Source organism: Ctenopharyngodon idella, chromosome 22, assembly GCF_019924925.1.
Source record: "Ctenopharyngodon idella isolate HZGC_01 chromosome 22, HZGC01, whole genome shotgun sequence".
NCBI lineage: Eukaryota > Metazoa > Chordata > Actinopteri > Cypriniformes > Xenocyprididae > Ctenopharyngodon > Ctenopharyngodon idella.
In genome coordinates this window covers 23,703,946-23,724,903 of record NC_067241.1, presented here as the reverse complement: position 1 = coordinate 23,724,903, position 20,958 = coordinate 23,703,946, and the positions used below count along the sequence as shown (strand labels likewise).

General features: G+C 37.2%; 1 long non-coding RNA gene across 1 annotated transcript; it reads right to left on the bottom strand.

Annotated features, from left to right (window-relative positions):
- Window positions 1-3,312: 3,312 nt before the first annotated feature.
- On the bottom strand, window positions 3,313-20,286 carry LOC127504905 (uncharacterized). The gene is made up of 3 exons (XR_007927512.1): window positions 20,159-20,286; window positions 4,686-4,886; window positions 3,313-4,608 (listed from the first exon to the last, which is right to left on the bottom strand). It is a non-coding gene; the product is annotated as an uncharacterized LOC127504905 (long non-coding RNA).
- Window positions 20,287-20,958: the final 672 nt, after the last annotated feature.

The following is a 20,958-nucleotide window of genomic DNA, read 5'->3' as shown; positions in this document are numbered from 1 at the left end:
ACAAATACACTCAGATCACATTCAGGCTTCTCTAAGGATTTGATAAAACAGGAAGCAAAAGTCATTTTTTTTTCTCCCACAAATCCAACACAAATCTGTTTTATTATAAAAAACAAATATAGTATATAAAACACATAAAATGCACTTTTTACAAACCCAATCCAAAACACACTCTTATGTGTTTTGAAATCCAATTCAAATTTAATGTTTGGTTTTTGACTAGTCAAATAGAATTTCAAGTAGTTTTTTTCACTGTTGGTGAAGCAATGGCGTTCACAAAGTGCTGTAGTGTCTTCAAATCATTTATTCACTCACATGTGTCATTCACTATGTATTGAACGGTTAAATTAATAAATTAATGAGCATTTTTGGGCACAGTATATGCAGGTGCTGCTTTATACTTGTCTCCAGCCCTTGTCTCAGACCCAGACTTTAAATCTTAAACTATGAAAATAACAAAATGCTTTAAAACTATGATGCCCTAAAATATGCACAAGGAAATGTAATATTTATTGTGTGAAAATATTTTTTTCCCAATCATTTTTTACACAAATTACGACTTCCCTACAGTTGTGCCATTTTTTTCCACCACAACAAACAATTCTGTCCCTAATAAAGTTTTTTTTTTCTTTAATGAGTTTACTTGTTTACCATGAAGGCAACAGTAAAGAGCTTGAGATTAATTCTGTATAAAGAAAACAAAGCAAAATCAGGACAAATACCACTTGTGCAGCTGTCATTTTGTCAGATTATGCAAACATGTTAAAACTGTGTTTATGTAGGATGCATCAAATATTGTTTATGGAAATAGCCACAGCAAAGAATTTTATTCCAGTCACATCATTTCATCACTCCAGAATGAAAGCTATTCTCTTCTCTTGGCTTTGCGTTAGTCATTAAAGCAACCAATGCATACTTTCAAAGTGTACAAACCCGATTCCAAAAAAGTTGGGACACTGTACAAATTGTGAATAAAAAAGGAATGCAATGATGTGGAAGTTTCAAATTTCAATATTTTATTCAGAATACAACATTGATGACATATCAAATGTTTAAACTGAGAAAATGTATCATTTTAAGGGAAAAATAAGTTGATTTTAAATTTCATGGCATCAACACATCTCAAAAAAGTTGGGACAAGGCCATGTTTACCACTGTGTGGCATCCCCTCTTCTTTTTATAACAGTCTGCAAACGTCTGGGGACTGAGGAGACAAGTTGCTCAAGTTTAGGAATAGGAATGTTGTCCCATTCTTGTCTAATACAGGCTTCTAGTTGCTCAACTGTCTTAGATCTTCTTTGTCGCATCTTCCTCTTTATGATGGGCCAAATGTTTTCTATGGGAGAAAAAGATCTGGACTGCAGGCTGGCCATTTCAGTACCCGGATCCTTCTTCTACGCAGCCATGATGTTGTAATTGATGCAGTATGTGGTCTGGCATTGTCATGTTGGAAAAGGCAAGGTCTTCCCTGAAAGAGACGACGTCTGGATGGGAGCATATGTTGTTCTAGAACTTGGATATACCTTTCAGCATTGATGGTGCCTTTCCAGATGTGTAAGCTGCCCATGCCACACGCACTCATGCAACCCCATACCATCAAAGATGCAGGCTTCTGAACTGAGCGCTGATAACAACTTGGGTTGTCCTTGTCCTCTTTAGTCCGGATGACATGGCGTCCCAGTTTTCCAAAAAGAACTTCAAATTTTGATTCGTCTGACCACAGAACAGTGTTCTACTTTGCCACTGTCATTTTAAATGAGCTTTGGCCCTGCGCTTCTGGATCTTGTTTAGATATGGCTTCTTTTTTGACCTATAGAGTTTTAGCCGGCAACGGCGAATGGCACGGTGGATTGTGGACAATGTTTTCTGGAAGTATTCCTGAGCCCATGTTGTAATTTCCATTACAGTAGCATTCCTGTATGTGATGCAGTGCCGTCTAAGGGCCCGAAGATCACGGGCATCCAGTATGGTTTTCTGGCCTTGACCCTTACGCACAGAGATTGTTCCAGATTCTCTGAATCTTTGGATGATATTATGCACTGTAGATGATGATAACTTCAACCCTTTGCAATTTTTCTCTGAGAAACTCCTTTCTGATATTGCTCCACTATTTTTCGCTGCAGCATTGGGGGAATTGGTGATCCTCTGCCCATCTTGACTTCTGAGAGACACTGCCACTCTGAGAGGCTCTTTTTATACCCAATCATGTTGCCAATTGACCTAATAAGTTGCAAATTGGTCCTCCAGCTGTTGCTTATATGTACATTTAACTTTTTTGGCCTCTTATTGCTACCTGTCCCAACTTCTTTGGAATGTGTAGCTCTCATGAAATCCAAAATGAGCCAATATTTGGCATGACATTTCAAAATGTCTCACTTTCAACATTTGATATGTTATCTATATTCTATTGTGAATAAAATTTAAGTTTTTGAGATTTGTAAATCATTGCATTTCTTTTTTATTCACAATTTGTACAGTGTCCCAACTTTTTTGGAATCAGGTTTGTATATATAACACTTTCAAAGTGAAATGTCCAGTAAGTGATGCTAAAAGTGTGTTTCGTTTTATCCGAAACAGATGAACGTGAATCTGGCCAAGTTTTAGTACACTGGTTGTGATATGTTTCACGGAAGTTCGGAAATTAAATGTCTGGTGACAACCCTACTCTACATCTAACCGATAGTGTTAACAAAGCAAATGTGAGATAAAAAATTTACTTAACGAGGCAACAATACCATTTTATCTTGCTTCTTTGAGCTCTTTTATCTTGACCCGAGTGCTCCCCATTGCAAATGCATTGCTGTCCAAGGTGAGCTACTGTTTAAAAAAAGCCATACATATGCATGGGCCAGTTGCATAAACATAGCCATTATGTTAAGACTCAGTCTTAAGAACTACTATGACCAACTAGCCGTTAGTTAGGGGTAATCAGTCTTACTTTTCAGTATCAAATAGGTCAATCCATGTTTTTATGTAACTGAAAGTTATTAATATATGAAAGAATTAAGAATATTTAATATCTAATCTTAGAAGTTCAAGCAGATGGAGCAGATTATATGAAGCAAATGTCAAAATTAAAAATTACAAATGCATGCACTATGGAAAATGTGTTTTGAGGTCAGGACATAGTTTTGTGCAAGGAATCATGTGAAAATAAGTTGTTATTAAATGATAATCTGCCTGGTAAAAATAATAATGTGAAAAGGAATAAAAGTTGTTGGTGTTTTATTGCTGCCTGATATCACTTAAAGGGTTAGTTCACCCAAAAATGAAAATTCTGTCATTAATTACTCACCCTCATGTTGTTCCACACCCGTAAGACCTTCGTACATCTTCAGAACACAAATTAAGACATTTTTGATAAAATCTGAAATTGCTGTCTATGTACGAGTCATATACAGTCAAACCAAAATGTATTCAGACACCTTGAACATTTCATTCATTAATACAGTTTATTCACTATAGTTTAAAAAAAATGGTAATAAAATATGACAAGATCTTAGAATTAAACTGTGTCAGAAAAAAATAATTTTAATTATGTCAGATAACATCTAAGCAAAACATGGTCAGGTCAATCAATTTTACTGGTAGTCCGCTGTATGAAGAATTTTTGGGTAAAATATGTCACAGTTTACTTTATTTTGCTATCCTCACTTACATAAATGAACTACAGTGTCCTGCACCCACTAGTACAAATATATAAAAAATATCAAAAATGTCTGAATAATTTTTGGTTTGACTGTACCTCTTGGAATTCATCCAAAATATCTTAATTTGTGTTCCAAAGATGAACAAAGGTCTTACGGGTGTGGAACAACTTGAGGGTGAGTAATTAATGACAGAATTTTCATTTTTGGGTGAACTAACCCTTTAGAGATTGACTTACAGATTCATTCTGATCAGATTTAAACAACAATCCGGAGTTGTCACAAAACCAACAATTTATTTTCAAGTTTCACATTTCTAAGCAGATCAACTTTGTTTTTTTCAGAATTAATGGCAAATCCTGCCTTTTTGGCAGTTTCACAGCTGAGAATCGCTATTGATTTTAATTTTCTGACTCTCTCTAAATCTTTAGAGGATTTTTTCACATTAAGTCCTGGGCAGTAGATTCAAATGCACCCAAAATATAATTAACCTCAGGGCCCATTTGAGCTCTTAGTGTGACAACTAATTCAATTAATAGTCAGATAATCGGCTGATGTTAAGAGCATTAACTATGATTTCTGCAAGTGTCTACTGCCAAAATGAAGTGCTAGATCCAAGTGAGAATGCAGCGAAATTATTTAAAACACACAGGAATTCATGTCAAAGAAAAAAAGAGGAGAGACCGAGGGAAGGAGGAGGGCGCTAGTGTAGTGGAAGTAGTTGCAGCAGTTCATCATCAGTGTCTAGAGGAGGAAAGCAAAGGAGGAACATGGCGTAACTGAAAGACAAAGAGGTGTAAACAGCTGGCATGCTGCTACAGCGTCACAATGCCAACGAAAGGAAACTTGCCTGCCAACATCCAAAATCAGGGCTAAAGAAAGACACCACCAGAGGAGAGCCAAAGGATTGTGGGATCCTGGCGTAGTCAATAGGGTGATGGGGCCAATCCTCAGGGACAACCTGCTAATTACAAAGGCAGACAAAGGTCAGGTGACCAACTCCTCCTGCTCTTCCACCAATTATTGTCCTTCTGTCACTAGCTTTTCCTGCTGAATTTGTCCCGCTTGCTCTTGTTCCTCATGCACTCTGGACGATTCCTCGACGGTTCTTGTCATTATTCATGTTTTCTTTAGTAAACAGCTTCTGGCACAGTTGTGTCATCATTTGGGCTCTGCTCGCTGAGCCGGTTTGGTGCAGTAGCAGACGCGGAGGCCCGTCCTCAGGCAGATGCACTGCGACTGGAGAGATGAATGAAAACCGCTTGGATTAATGAAGCGATTTCAGAACAGTTGAAGTTACTGACAGCTCCCCTAAACTTCTAATACTGCCTCTTTTACCATGAGTAATAGTCTCACACAGTCGCTGATAGTTAGATTACTGCAGTAACCACACACACACACACACACACACACACACACACACACGGGACTTGATTTTGTCCATTGGGAATTGATTGGAAAATTGTCGATTTCTAAATGCTAGGATCTCATGTGAGTGACAGGCTGCTGGAGGAGAGAAATTACTGCACAGCCCTCTTGTGCGGTGCACACGTCATCAGGGATGTTGTTGAGAGGGCAAGTTAATGTCCTTGATTAAACATTTTTAGTAAAAGTTGATATTTTGTGCTTTGATTCAAGATAGCAACATGCTAATGTTGAATGCCATTGAAATCAGTTGAGTCTGATTGAGGAATGCTATTTGTGTGGCGTGTTGAGTTACTGCCTAGAGTAAGTTTAGTCAACTAAATCAGTCATTGTGACATTCTCTGACAGTCCCTTAGAAGGCAGCTGCCTATGAGACAGCTCATTATACTCCAAAACAGAGTACAGCACTACAACAGTGGCTATTATAGAACCGAAAGAGCTCTATATATTAAATATGGCACAGTGTATAGTGTGTGTTTGTGGGTGGGTGTGATCACTCCTGTCTGTGTCTTCTCCACTGTCTGTTTACTGCAATGCAGGAGTTGCTGTTTGACTGTATTCAGTGGAAGGCGCACCAGGGATTTTCACAGAGACCTTTGTGTCAGTTCCTACTGGTGCGTGAGGAACATCATTGCTTGTTTTCTCCACTGTTATTTACAAGCTCTGTTCATTGATAAATGACTTCAGAGAGGCTTGAACAGAAGTGACAGCACTGAAACGCTAATTTGTCCTCATTCCTTACCTTTCTCTCCCTTCCAGTTTGTCACTCTCTCTTGTTTTATCTTTCTTACTCAGTGTGTCACTGACTCCACTCTATATATTCTTTAGAGCAGTAGAGCAGTAACAAAATTCCCAACAAACATATTCTGGCAGTTTCGAAAATTTCAAATCTAACATACTTCCTGACTTAAACACCTACATTTTTTTTTTTTTTTAGAAAAAAAAAATGCAAAGCCTTCAAATGTGATGATGAACCAATGGTGAGTGGTTGCAGAGTGTTGCTATGCAGTTGTTCATATGCATTTGTAGGAGTTTCCCTATCAGGTGGGAGGAGAGTATTTAAATGAATTATGCAAGGTGATTTACTAAGGTTTGCGCTAGTCAATTTACTGTTGTTTGCACCATTATTTAATGCCCCAAAAAAGCATGTCTTAAACCAGACGCTAATTTGCACTTCTCTTGGTAGATTGTGTTGGTCAATGATCCTGCTGCGTCTGTGTTCTTTAATTTGCTCATCGTCAGTAGATCACGTGCAGAACTTTCCACTCCCATTGGTGCTTTTTTGGAATTGTGCTTTCAAGCTAATTTGCTCTGTTTAGTAAATCTGGCCCTTGTTTTTTTCTGAAACCATAGTTCCAATGTACATTCGCAAACAGTATTGTAAACTTGTGTGGTTGGAACTACTGCAATATAACCTGATAATTAATTTGATCTCGAACCAATTAATTAGCAGAAGTTACTACTCCACCGTGGCAAGCAGGGCGGGGCTGAGAGTCGTGGGAATGGAGCGAGGCTGGTGGCACGAATGTTAATGAGCGTACCTGCTCGCCACACACAGGTCTCGAATCACAAAGAGGAGCTTCGGAAGGATAAAAGGAGGAGTGAGAACAGTGAAGGACGAGAGAGGACCAGGCCTGGACTTTATGTTGTGTTTAATATGTTTATATGCGGCAGTCATCCTTGAAGGGCTGCCGCTTTACTTTCGTTTCGTTGTTTGTTTATTTAGTCATTAAAAGTAACGTTTAATGTTCGCCGGTTCTTGCGGTGTTTGCAGTACCTAGTTATGGATACTTCTGTAGGCTTTTTACATCTGTTATCAGGGCTTGATATTAACGTTTTTGCTCACCAGCCACTGTGGCTAGTGGTTATCCAAAGTTACTAGCCACTCAGCATTTTCACTGGTCACAATTTTGACATTGATACCATGGAGAAAAACTGCCATATAGATATTTTTTATATTACCTCATAATTTGGCAGCAGGTATATTAGGCTGCTGTCACTTTAAGACCTGACGCTGTTCCATTACACATGCGTTTTCTTTCTCAACTGTTTATGTTCACTTAAAACATAACTGACTGTGTTTATGTGAATACCCGCCAAGACTGGCATTTTGACATTATTTTGTGTGTATTTGACTGTTTACGTGCAATAAGCAGTGAAAAAGATCTCAATTTAGTACAGAGAGGCGGCTTTATGTGCGCGCACTTTGGGGGTGAGCACAAAATATGCAGGAATGAGTAAAATTATGCTGAAATTCAAGCCCTGTAACACCAACAATATTCATCTTGAGCAAATGAAACGAGCAAGTAAGGGGAGGAGGGTTTGTGTGCCGCCTCGCTGTCAGAGAGAAGAGAGAGAGAAAGCGCATGTATCTATTCTGTGGAAAATGAGTATTGGAAGTGTTTCAGATATTTCACTATCAATATGTATTGAAAAATTGATATTTTTGACAACACTATACATTGCACTTAGTTTATTATTTCAGATGCCTTTTTAAAGACTACAATTGAAAAATATATTATATATAAAATTCAACCCACCAAGGTGGCTAGGAGTGAATGCGTTACACACCACTGCTGAAATACGCCTGCATTTGGCGGGTTGGCAGCTGTTAATGTCAAGCCCTGTCTGTTATCATCCACCAAATTAAATAAGTCTGATCTCTTAGAAAAGTAACACAACTTTCGTCAAAAAGCCACATTTAGTTATTATTGATGTCTGCAGCAGAAATGCCATTGGAGGAGTTACATGCCAAATTTTAACACTCAAGTTTAGCAGTAAAGAACAAATCCCTAACTCTTAGTATGAATGACAATAATAATAGTCAAGCTTGCCTCAGCAAGCACCACTAATAAAAAGAATGTAATAAATTCAGAGACATTAAGTGTGTTGAACAGGAGAGCATGCTGTGGTGCAGTACTGCGTGTCAGTGTTAGGGTGGGGACTCAGGACTGCTGCTGGAATGGTGAGAGATGTTAGCTGTGGTGTTGCTAAAGACGATACGATGACTATAGAGGAAATGCTTTGGAGAGGGTGCATGAGCAGGTGCCACGACAAGGTCTTATATTGTGCAATTAGTACTAAAGGGAAATGTGCAACAAGGGATAAAAGCTACCTCATCCACTTAAAGCTCAAAGAACACTTCAGTTTTAATGTTCAGGCTAGAACATCGTCATGACTTACATTTCATCACGAGCACAGTACACGTGCGTAATCCGATTTTTCTAACCACACGTAAGCTGTATGCTCAGTTTGTAAATGCACCTTGAATGTTTTTTGCACAAATTTGTTTGTCTACAAGGTGTTGAAATTGGCCATCCGCGTCAAAACTGAAGTAAATTTTGGATTTAAATCTGCATGTGCTTTTGTTCTATTAGCTGCAACATTTAATAGGACATCTTGAGGCTTGATTTCTATTTCTGCAGTGTTATACAGGATAACCCCTCCAACTTTGAAATCTGATTAGGCCTGCTCCGCATTCAAATTAAAATGAGATGACGAAATTGTGGGGAAAACATACAAACCGAACCTAAACCTAACCATAAAGTTCAACTCCATACCCAAACCCTAAACCTAACCAAGATAGCGTGAAGGCCTGTTCACACCAAGATGAAAATTTGGTGTGAAAATTCTGTACAAAATACACTTTCATTTGAATGAATGGCTGTTAATGCATCTGTTCAGCCTGACATGAACATCTGCATGCTTTCAATGCAGTGGATTTTTTTTTTTTACAGAGAGGTGTTTTAATTTCTTTTCTTTCGCAATTGAATAAAACTGGACAACTGATAAGATTTGCTCTTTTGGTTGCATGCCCAGAGCCGCTGTTACATAAAACCATGACTTGGTGGCGCTCACAAATGACTATTTTGCTAACTGACAGTGAATATCAGAGGAAGAATCTCTTGTCTCTGTACTCTTGTTTTTGGTGTAGTTTGATACAAACCATAATGAATACAAAAATCTGAACGGCTTTTTAAAAAAACCAACCTCCTTTCTTCTTTGTGTCCCAGAGTAACCAGGGTATTTCTGCTTTTCTAAAAGTGCCACCTACAGTCAGAGAGTGAATCAGCATTTTCATCCAGCCCGTTTGCCTTTTTTTTATGCATTGGACCGAATTACCATGTCATACATTCAGCAGGCCTTAAAATTAATATGGTTTCGTACATGATTTGAGGAGAATATATTTATCTTTAAAGTTGCATTTGGATGTAGCAGGAGGTGCCAAAAGCTTGGATCACGCCAAACCTCAACGGTTTTTTCGCTCTACTAGAAGGGTGTACGTTGGTGTTCAGTGGTAGTCACTGGAGTCGAGCGTTGAAGGCATTAACATTCTGGTGTGCAGGAGAGCCTCTGAAGGTCTGGTATCAGTCAAGCTGCCCTTTTCAAGCCTGAATGACCGGGCAGTGGCAGAGGAGGCCCCAGGAGAGAGCGGGAGGGACACCCACACACTTTCCTGCGACAGCCCGCAGAAGAGAACAAGTCAATTTAACAGCAATCATCCCCCTTGATCACAGCCCGTCTGTAACCTGCCATCTCTGCAATGATTTTATCATATTCTCTCCGTCACACGCTATCTCCGCTGTCTCTATTTTGCTCTGAAAGTCCCCCCTCTTCACTGCAATATCAGTGGAATAGAGATGCCTTTTATAGTTTTGCTGTTTCATGAATTGTTTTATAATAGTTTTACGGTTAAATTTAGCTGTAAACTCTACAATAGCCTGTTTAATGTGAAAACTTACCCCAATACTATACTAAGTGTTAAGGATTTGTTAAACTCCTAGCTGTTTTTTCCCAGGCAATAAAAATGTAAATGTTCAATAGCTTTTTTGAAAGCCAAGACTTCAAGAGATGTGCATATACAGAAATATTCACAGACTAAACAAACTAATTCGAGTAAAACTGTGACAACTAGCCCCAGTCCCCCTATTTCTATAGGCTCACACAGAGGGGCTATTTTGGTCCCCTGTGAAAGTTTGGTAAACTCAGCTGGCCCCCCTGGCCCATATCCTGTAGGTCTGTGGCAGTGTGAGGAGCGAGAGCTAAATCATAGGCTGACAGGGACCTTTCCTTTAATAGATGCCCCCTGTGTAACCAGCCCAGAAAAGGGAAGAGAACAGCAGCCATTGCTACGCACATAGATACAACCATTTGCTTGTATCTATGGACAGGTACAGGCTGTATGTGCATGCATACCTGTACGCACACACACACACACACCCCTAAAAGTGGTAACTGTGGCTAGTTGTCCCTTTTTACTCTAGTAAATATTTCTGAGGGTATAGGTTCATTTTTGAAAGCCAATCGCTGTATAGACACACACCTAAAAGTCTCTATATATTTCAATCGTGACAACTCTCAGAATAGTTTTAGCATGTTATTGAATATGGCAATGTTAATGTATTTGGTCTTGGTGGACTAGATCTGCTAAGTATGGACTTGCTACTGCTAATAGATACGTAGACAAGCTGCTGTGAGCATGTAAGATATGCTGCTGCTGCATAAATAGACATATATAAATCTGTAGCAGATCTAGGCAGGTGGAGCTGGGGGAGGTGGAGGGTATCAGAAAAACTAGCGTGCTGCAGGACTAGCTTCCAGCAAACAATAACCCAAACTATTTAAAGGTGAGCTATTATGGCCCTTTTTACAAGATGTAATATAAGTCCCCAGAATGTGTCTGTGAAGTTTCAGCTCAAAATACCCCATGTATTTTTATTATATCATGTTTTAACTGCCTATTTTTGGGTGGGAGAAAAACTCCCTCGTACTCCCTGCCCCTAAGCTCGCGATTCCAATACACTGAGGCATAAATAATACAGGAGAAGCTCACACAGCAAATATAACTCTTAAAATGGATCATTACAACCTGTTCTTGATGTAGCATGTCAGATCATGTAGGTATGGCATGTATTTTGAGGATGTTTGCTAACATTCAATTCTGAATGAGTTTGATAGCGTGATGCACGGCTAACGTGGCTAAAGCCTCACACTGTTGGAGAGACTCAATAAGAATGAAGATGCGTTTATGAATTATATACTGCAAGCATTTCCAGGTTAAAAATGAAAATAACGACATAGTTCCAGTCTCCGTGAATACAGTAAGAAACAATGGTAACTTTAGCCACATTTAACAGTACATTAGCAATGTGCTAACAAAAAACATTCAGAAAGACAATTAACAAACATCACGAAATATATATATGAACTTGAACAGTTGGTAACGATCCATCTTTGAGAATCAACTTCTGTGCAAATCCTGTTTTTCTGACCCTCGTGTGCAAAACAGTCTGGTGTAAAATGACTTGCACATACTGGTATATGAATTTATCTGGACACATTCCCTTCATAAATAAAATTACACCACTGCGTCTTTAGTGGCTCAGATGCCAGGAGTTTATGGAGACTCATATGTTTACAATTATAGCTGTTAACAGATCAGTGATAATGTTTACATAGCTGAGACATATCACAAGCTCAGGGACGGCCGTTCTTGAGTGCTGCTGTCCTGCAGAGTTTTGCTCTGACACAACTCACCTTCTTTCACGTAGCTTTAGTAATCCTGAAGACATTCAAGTGTGTTTGATCAGGGTTGTAGCTAAACTGTGCAGGACAGCTGCACTCCAGGACTGGTGTTACTGGTACACCATTGTCGCTTGCAAAAACAAAATGGCGGTGCCATGGGTGGAAAGTACAGGGGAGCTAAATCTGAACAGCTCTTTTTTTTTTTTTTTTTTTTCACATGCTTGCAGAGAAAGGCTTACCAAAACAGTTACTGGGTTGTCTTTTTTTCATGTTTTCTGGGATGGTAGATGCACCTAGGACCCGATAATAGCACTTAAACACGGAAAAAGTCAGATTTTCATGATATGTCCCCTTTAAATTTTGAGCAAGCAATGTCATTGGCTGCAGGATCAGCAGAGGCCAATCAGCTTGTGCCTTGAAGTATGTGGTATTATATTTTATATTAATGGCATTGTTATAAATGATTTAAATTTATTATTAATTTATTAACTAAATTATTAACAAAAAAACAACAAACAAAAATTACATTGAAATAAATAAGACTGACAGGAAAGGAGTAAAAAAACAACAACACTTCATCCATGACTGAGATGAATATTAAACTCTACACACACTCTCAAATGATCTCTGGGTTCCCAGTACAGTCTCAAACAGAGAGAAGCAGCGATTTGATTTTTACTTGATGTTCCCGCTGCTGGCTGTGGAGATGAACAGTTATATAGGCAGCATTTGTAATTGTTATCATCTTGATATGCATTATAGTGCAGTTACCCATATAGATTTGACTGTAATACTCTGGGCATGTTATGATGATTGAGAAGCATTTCATGACCACCTGGTCTGCAGGAGAGATGAACTGCTTTTCAAAGAAAAAAATTAAAGTGCCCTGGGACAAGCAGCTCTGTTTTATCTGCAAAGAAAGCTTTGGCATTTGCATAGCACTAAATGTAAGCATGTGAGTGTGTGTAAAGGTCTAGGTGCATTTCATATAGACAGGAACAGGTGATTGAGATGTTCTCACACACACACACACACACACACACACACACACACACACACACACACACACACACACACACACACACTCCTATCATTATGAGGACATTCCATAAGCGTAATGGTTTTTATACTGAGCTAAGGCGATTTGTTCCTGAAACAGTTATTGTTAGTCTCTTATAGATATATATATATATATATATATATATAGCTGGGTAGTAATGGATTACATGTAATCTGGATTATGTAATCAGATTCCAAAAATCAAGTACTTGTAATTAGAGTAAACTACTTTTTAAAATAGTCGTAATACGACTACAGTTACTTTTTTATGGATTACATGATTACATATTATTTACACAATGGCAGTAAGTTGTTCACAATTCACTGATTCTCCTAATTTTTCATTTTTTTAACATTTATATTTTTTTCATAATAAACCTGCCGCTTATATACGTTCGTGATTCTTTGAGTTTTTCTGGCAGTGAGGGGGAAATATAGATGAAATATAGATTAAAAATGATGTAGCAGTGATATTGCTGTGAATTTCATGTTTTTCATTATTTGTTTTTGTAATGTTGCTGTTTTCTAAATGTACTTAATTTTAAGTAAATATGTTTTAAAATCAGATGTGATTTTGTTTTATTCACTGTTACTACAGCAAACACTAACAGGTACATTAGTGTTAGTATTTTGAAGTATTAACTGTCCATACATTGCATTTTAAAAAGAATCTGTTGAGGCTCTTGTTGGTAATTAGAATATATTTTTTGGAATATATTTTTTCTTTGTATTTGTCAGTACAAGATTATCCTACAATATATGTGACATCAAATAAGGGTTAGCACAAAAGTAATCTAAATGTAATCCAAAAGTAGTCAGATTACGTTACCAAAAATGTGTAATCTAAGAGATTATATTACTGATTACAAATTTTGTCATGTAATTTGTAATCAGTAACTGATTACAAATTACATGACAAAATTTGTAATTTTGTTTGCAACTATATATATATATATATATATAGTTGCAAACAAAATTATTCAACCCCCTTAAGATATTTTGCTGCTGAGAACAAAATTTTATGAAAACAATCCATCAAAGACATCAGTAAACTATTATACAAAGTTTATTAATACACATTTGAGTGATTCAGAGAATGTAAAGTTGATGAAAAAATAAATAAATAAATAAAACTTGCTCTAAACATACGTGTACAAAATTATTCAGCCCCCAAAAGTCACATTTTATGCAGAATCTTTTATTCTTTATATCCTCCAATAAGTGCTTAGAAGCTTCTGTCACCTCTCTACTGCAATCTTAGCCCATTCCTTGCTTGAAAAAGCTTCCAGATCACTGATAGTCTTTGGTTTCCAGGTTACCACTGCTTTCTACAAATTCCACCAAATATTTTCAATGAGATTTCAATCTGAAGACTGTACAGGCCACTCAAGAACATTCACGACTGATCCCTGAACCAAGCTTAACTAGTAAGCTTAACTTAATGTACTGCCAATGTGAATTCACTCAAATGAATATTCATAAAATTAATCTAAATTTGCATTCCACAAAAGAAAGAAAGTTATACAGGTTTGGAATGACATGAGGGTAACAAAATTTTTAATTTTTGCGTGAACTATCCCTACAAGAGCCTGAAACTGCAGCTCCAAAGTGACCAGTCACATGACATGAAATGTGGATGATGGTATCCGGTCTTAAACTTCTTAGTTTACTCTTCTTCTAACTTTTCATTTAGCCAGTTCTTCTCATTCTCACTCCCAAACTCTAAAAACGCACACTGCATATATTTAATTAAATTGCGCTTTTTGCAATTCGATAATACAATTTTGGTTTTATTTTGTTTAGTCTTACAACCCTCCTTCTAGGACTTACATGCACCAGTTATTAATCACTGTGAAAACACTCTGATCTCCTGGATTGACTAGCATTATGGACACAGAATGGAGTTTGGCAATTACACCTCTTGGATAAAATATCAAGGTGACAATACCTTGATAGTGTCCATGTCAACAGATCATATTTCATTTCCTCAACCATGTCCCTTCAGGGTCAAATGGATCTGAAGTCCATTTGTTACCCTTAAAGTGTTGGTGACTTGAGGGAGGAGTTTAAAAATGATGGAGAGAATGTAAGGGGGTGTGAAAATAAGAAGAGATAGACAGTGACATCCTTTCACTTCCTCTAATGTAGCGTCACTCTTCGTGCCGTGCAGTTGGAGGAAAGAAAAGTGTGCAGGTGGGACAGAAAATCCACATAAACTCAGTGTATTCACACTGTCAATACACATTAGAGAAATAATCAAAACAAGAACAACACTGCTCTTCTGCTTTACGGGCACAATAACATTCCATATTAAAAGATTTTTAAAAATCAATGGAGTTATGCAGGGAATCATATCCAAATGGATTTTGAAATTAATATCGGAGAGCTTAATTTCTTTTCATGAAGTGGACTATCTTCTCTCCATTGCCAATCTAGAGGTGAGATGAGAGCTGCATTCAAAATTTTTATTCACAAAGGGTTTGAGGAAAAACGGTAGATACGTTTTGCAACAAGACTGGTCTAAAAACACCAATTTTATATCGAATTAAGTTCCTTTTTTATTTCAAAAAACATAATAAATTAAGAAAATATATTGAGAATTTAGCTTAAAACCATAAGAAAATTGGCACTGGTGTAAGAATAAATCAAATCAAATTTTGTTTATAGAGCACATTTAAAATCAACCTTAGCTGGCCAAAGTGCTGTACATGAAGGTAAAAAGAAAAATAAGAACAGAAAACACATAAAAGTTAGAGAGGATTAAAAGCACTAGAGAAAAGATGCATTTTTAGCATGGATTTAAATTCAACCAATGTAGGAGCTTGATCACTCCTGCATTGTAGGTGAGATCGTGGGACAGAGAAGAGATGTTGATCTCTTGATCTAAGTGATCTGGATGGGTTGTGAGTGATAATTAAGTCAGAGAGTTATTTAGGGGCTTGGTTGCTGAGAGCTTTATAAATGAATAATAACATTTTAAAATCAATTTGGTATCAGACTGGCAGCCAGTGCAGAGAACATAGAATTTGGGTGATATGATCTTGTTTGCAGATGCCAGGGAGCAAACGGGAAGCTGTATTTTGGACCACTTGGAGACGAGAGATGGAGGAGAGAGGTAACCCAACATATGAGTTACAGTAGTCGAGTCATGTTGAAATAAAAGCGTGAATAACTGTTTCAAAGCTATCCCTCCCTGCTTAAAGGGATAGGATTGACTTTGGCTGGTGTAGGTGGTAAAACTAACCATGCCATTGATTTGTTTGTCTAATTTAAGAGTACTGTCAAGAGAAAAGAAAAGTTTATAATGTCAGAGGTAAGGTATGGTGTGAGGGTTCCTAGATCGACAGAATTTCCATCAGAGCGATCATTTGGACCAAACTGGATGATTTGGGTTTTATCATTGTTAAGTAACATAAAATTATTAGTGAGTCACAGCTTGAGTTCGTGAAGACAAGCTTCTAATCTCATATATGCAAAGTTATCTTTATGTTTTATAGGTATGTAGAATTGGGTGTCCTCCACATAACAGTGGTATGAAACACCAAATCTACGCATAATTGATCCTAGAAGTAGCATGTATAATAAGAATAGTAGGGGTGCCAGAATCGATCCCTAGGGTACACCACAGGTGAGGTGAGTTGCCGAGGATGAATGAGCACCTGAACTAACTGAAAAATTCTATTAGATAAGAAAGACTGGAATCATTTGAGTACCAAAACTTCATTCAAGACAGATTCACAGAAAATAAGTCTATATATTTTATTTGCAATGCATGCAGTAAATTTATATAGGCCTCATTAAAGAGGAGATTACTAATGAATGGAAACAGTTCCAAAATGAGCTATGTTTAAACAAGTTAAACTGCGATCAAGCTTGTTGAAAAAGATGTCAGGTTTTGAATCATGCAATTGTAGTTATTTACACATGTTTTTAAATTAATGTAAATGTAAAATTTAATTTAAAATTGCTGTATTACAGATGAGAATTATGTTGCTTCTATGTCAAAATCCAGGGTAAAACTAAGAAAAAAACTAGTAAAACCTAAATTAGATTTTTAAGATCCATTTTGAATGTTTTTTTTTTATTATTATTTTGCAATCTTTACAATATTAGAATTTTTTTTCATATTTTATTTGTTGGTTTGGGATTCATTTAAGATTCACCAATGAACACTCAGAACATTTATAATCAGTCTTCATTCCTTCATTCATTTGATTGGATGTGTTCTGGGCTGGCAGGCTGACTTACTGGTACGATAATCTATGTTTTGAAAGGGCCCTAAAATGAAGCAGAACCATTAAAATGCTAGTTTGCTAAATTGGTTAGTGAGGAGAGTGAGGTTAGAGGTCAGGACGTTCTCTGTTCTCACTGACATTCATCTGGTAAAGTAGATGAGAGCATGTGATAGAGAGGTAGATGTGTGCTGACTGCCTGTCCTGTCCCACCACACCATGGGAAAATGTTGTGAGTGGCCCAACAGAGACAGAGAAAGAGAGAGGGACACATATCGCTGACTAAGCTCAGCCCTGAGCTAGAAGGGTTCCACTGGCACACATAAAAGTCAAGGAGATCCCTTTGACAGATCAAGAGAGAGATTTAGAAAAGTCTCACTGTATTGAGCAAAGGGCAAAAGAATAGATCAAACCACAGCTGCTCCCATGAGCGAAGAATGCAGGTCTCTGGCGCTCTCCTAGAGAGTGAACACTTCCTCTCCTCAAAATATGCAGTAAGCGATAAAATGGGAAGTCAGCGCAGAGCAAGAAAAGATATAAAGAGGTGGTAGCAAGGGCAGAGCGATAGAGAGACGACGAGAACAAATAGGAGGAGGAATAGGTGCTTTCTGATAGATGATTCTCTCCATTTTTATATACGTTTTTGTAGCGATAAGAAAATGAGTTCTTGTGGACGGGAATAAGGATTGGTGCTGTGGAGAGAAAGTGCTCAAATGGAGATGGAGGCCTGTCCTTCACATGTGACCATGGGTTTTGTTTCTGCTTATGTCATGTCTATTTTACACATACAAAACAGTGTCTACATTTTCCCCTTTAACATCTGTGTCCATTTTCATAAACAGAAGCTCAACCGAACCTGAATGACGCACAAGAACAAACCTCTTCCGGAAGCTCAAACGTGCTGCTTAACCAATGAGGTTCATTCTCGTGTGCTACACAGCACATTTGAGCTTTCGAAAGAGGTTAGTTCTTGTGCATCATTCAGGTTCGGTTGAGCTTCTGTTTATGAAAATGGAATTGAATTAAATCTGTTCATCATAAAAAGCAATCGAGCCTCTTCAGAAAATTTGGACTAAACCGCTTGATTCATGTGGATTAGTTTTATGATCTCTTTATGAACTTTTTGAAGCGTCAAAGTTTCAGTTGCGAAGGCAGTCTATGGAAGGAAATCTGACAGCATTCTGTCATCAAAAAGATCTTCATTTGTGTTCTGAAGATGAACGAAGGTCCTACAGGTTTGGAACGATATGAGGGTGAGTAATTGATGACAGAATTTTCATTTTGGGGTGAACTAACTCTTTAAAATCATCCTGGCCTCTTGGAGGTATTCTGAAGCCTCCTAGTGGGCCCTGGGCTCTAGTTTGAGAACCACTGATTGGTATTTAAGTTATCAAAAACATTATTAACATTACAACATTTTTACTTTATTGATTAATTGATTGAAAAACATAAATAATCTGTGCATTCTCACAAGGGAAACATCACTGTAGCAAAGTTTATCAGTGTCTCTCTAAAACGTCAATGTGGTGTTGTTCTTACATTTTTAAAGGGTTAGTTCACCCAAAAATGAAAATAATGTTATTAATTACTCACCCTCACGTCGTTCCACACCCATAATACCTTTGTTCATCTTCAGAACACAAATTAAGATATTTTTGATAAAATCCGATGGCTCAGTGAGGCCTGCATTGACAGCAAGATAATTAACACTTTCAAATGCCCAGAAAGCTACTAAAAACATATTTAAAACAGTTAATGTGACTACAGTGGCTCGGATCGCATGTCAAACTGCCAAACTGCTGAAATCACGTGACTTTGGCGCTCCGAATCACTGATTCGAAACAAAAGATTCGAAGCAGTGTTTTGAAATCACCCATTACTAGATATTGTTGAAAAGTCGTGTTTTTGTTTTTTTGGCACACAAAAAGTATTCTTGTTGCTTCATAACATTAAGGTTGAACCACTGTAGTCACATAAACTGTTTTAAATATGTTTTTAGCACCTTTCTGGGCATTTGAAAGTGTTAATTATCTTGTTGTCAATGGAGGCCTCACTGAGCCATCGGATTTTATCAAAAATATCTTAATTTGTGTTCTGAAGATGAATGAAGGTCTTACGGGTGTGGAACGACATGAGGGTGAGTAATTAATGACAGAAATTTCATTTTTGGGTGAACTAACCCTTTAAATTTGGACACTGTATGAATTACGTACTGTAGGTTTGTCTTTCATTATCCTCGACACACTGTAAACCCGAATAAGTTGGGCTAACTCAAAAAATTTGAGGTAATCAGTTACATCAATTTTTTTGATTTATGATGTTCCCAATTTTAAGCAGAACTATCAAGTTTTAAGTTTGTAGTACTCATGCATGACTGCTCCTAACTTGAAGTACTGAGTTAGCTAACTCATACACTTTGATAGCAATTAACATAAAATATTTAGTTAATTAACTTTTTTATTTTGAGGTCTTCCAAATCAAATTAGTTATTTACTTCACTGTAAACCCTAATAAGAAAATTCAAAAAATGCCAACATGCTAATTTGCTAACATGTTAACATGTTAACAATAGCATGGTACAGCACTTACTGAACGAGTACAGCAACTTAAAACATGTAACTTACATGCTCTCAAACCAAGCCGCATCCACCTCGTCACCATGATGGTAACTCTCTAAAAACCCATATTAACAGAAACTCTTCTAAATTAGCATAAAACATTATTCACTACTAAATCTCCCTTATCCATTAATTTTGCACAAAAAAAAAAAAAAAAAAAAAAATTATATAACACTTAATTTTATCATTTACTCTCCCTTTCGAGTGCTGTGAGAAAAGCATGCTGCCCAGTTTCAGTTAAACTTAAGTTAGTCTAAATTAAAAGAAATGAGTTCATACAACTCAAAACAATAAAACAGTTCAGTTTACTTAAAATATATCAGTTCTGTGAACTCAAAAGAAAAAGAAAGTTCTAAATACTCATAACAGTTAATTTAACTGAACTAATTTGTTAAATTTAAGTTTGTCCTACTCAAACCAATTAAGTATTTTGAGCATTAGGGTTTACAGTGCACTCACATGAAGAGAAAATGTCAAAGTTACAGTCCAAATCAAGGTTAAAACAATCCCAAAGTGTTGTTTAATAGCGTTTACCTATAAATTGATACCAATGTAACATTTTTTACACTAGAACAAATCTTCTAAAAGATTTATTCAAACCTTGGAATGGATCTAACAAAGATTTCAAAGAAGTCAATTTTCTTTTTCTGACCTGCCTCGATTCTCCCTCTGCATTATTATGTATGCTTTCTCTTTCTCTTCTCTGGCAAGAGGAAGGGCCCAGTAGGTCTGATCCGGTTATGGAGACGACAGATAGGGAGAGTGGCTGATATGGAGCTGTCTGTCTCCTCTTAATATTGGATTGTGTTGCTGTGTAATCCCTCCCCAATCATCGTCTATAAAACGCCTCCCCTGCCCTGTAGTCCGTCTCTGAGGAAGCGCTCTAATACTGATACTACATCTATTCTTTCACATTTTCCACACTTGGGTAGTCTTTGAGTGGGGAGTAAATTCAAACTTAACAATCCTTCCTTCTCATAGAGATTTACCATTTTTACAGTCCTCTAGAGTTTTACAATTTTAATTTTTCTTCTTCTGTGGACTAGCATCTTACATTGGCAGTTTTCTTCAGCTCAGGACACTGATCAGAATATTCATAAGCGATCGATCCACTTGGCCGCCGAGATCTCTTTCTCATTGCATCCTCTAGACTGTAATTCCCCTCCCCCTCTCATATTTCCCAACCTCACTCTTCCTTTTTTGGGGCAAAGGTTAACTAATGAAAAAGATAAAAATGAAGAACAAAGCAAGATGTAAGCAGTCCATAAAGCACAGTTCAAAAGGGATTATAAAAGGGAGAAAATTAAGGGTTAGAGGTACATATAATGTTACATCGTTTTGCTTTTCCTGCTCACACTTCCAGTTGTAATCTGTGTTACAGGTTCAATCTTATGCGATAAGTATATGTTCTTAATTTTGAAGATATTTGAAGATATTTTCCAAATATTGAAG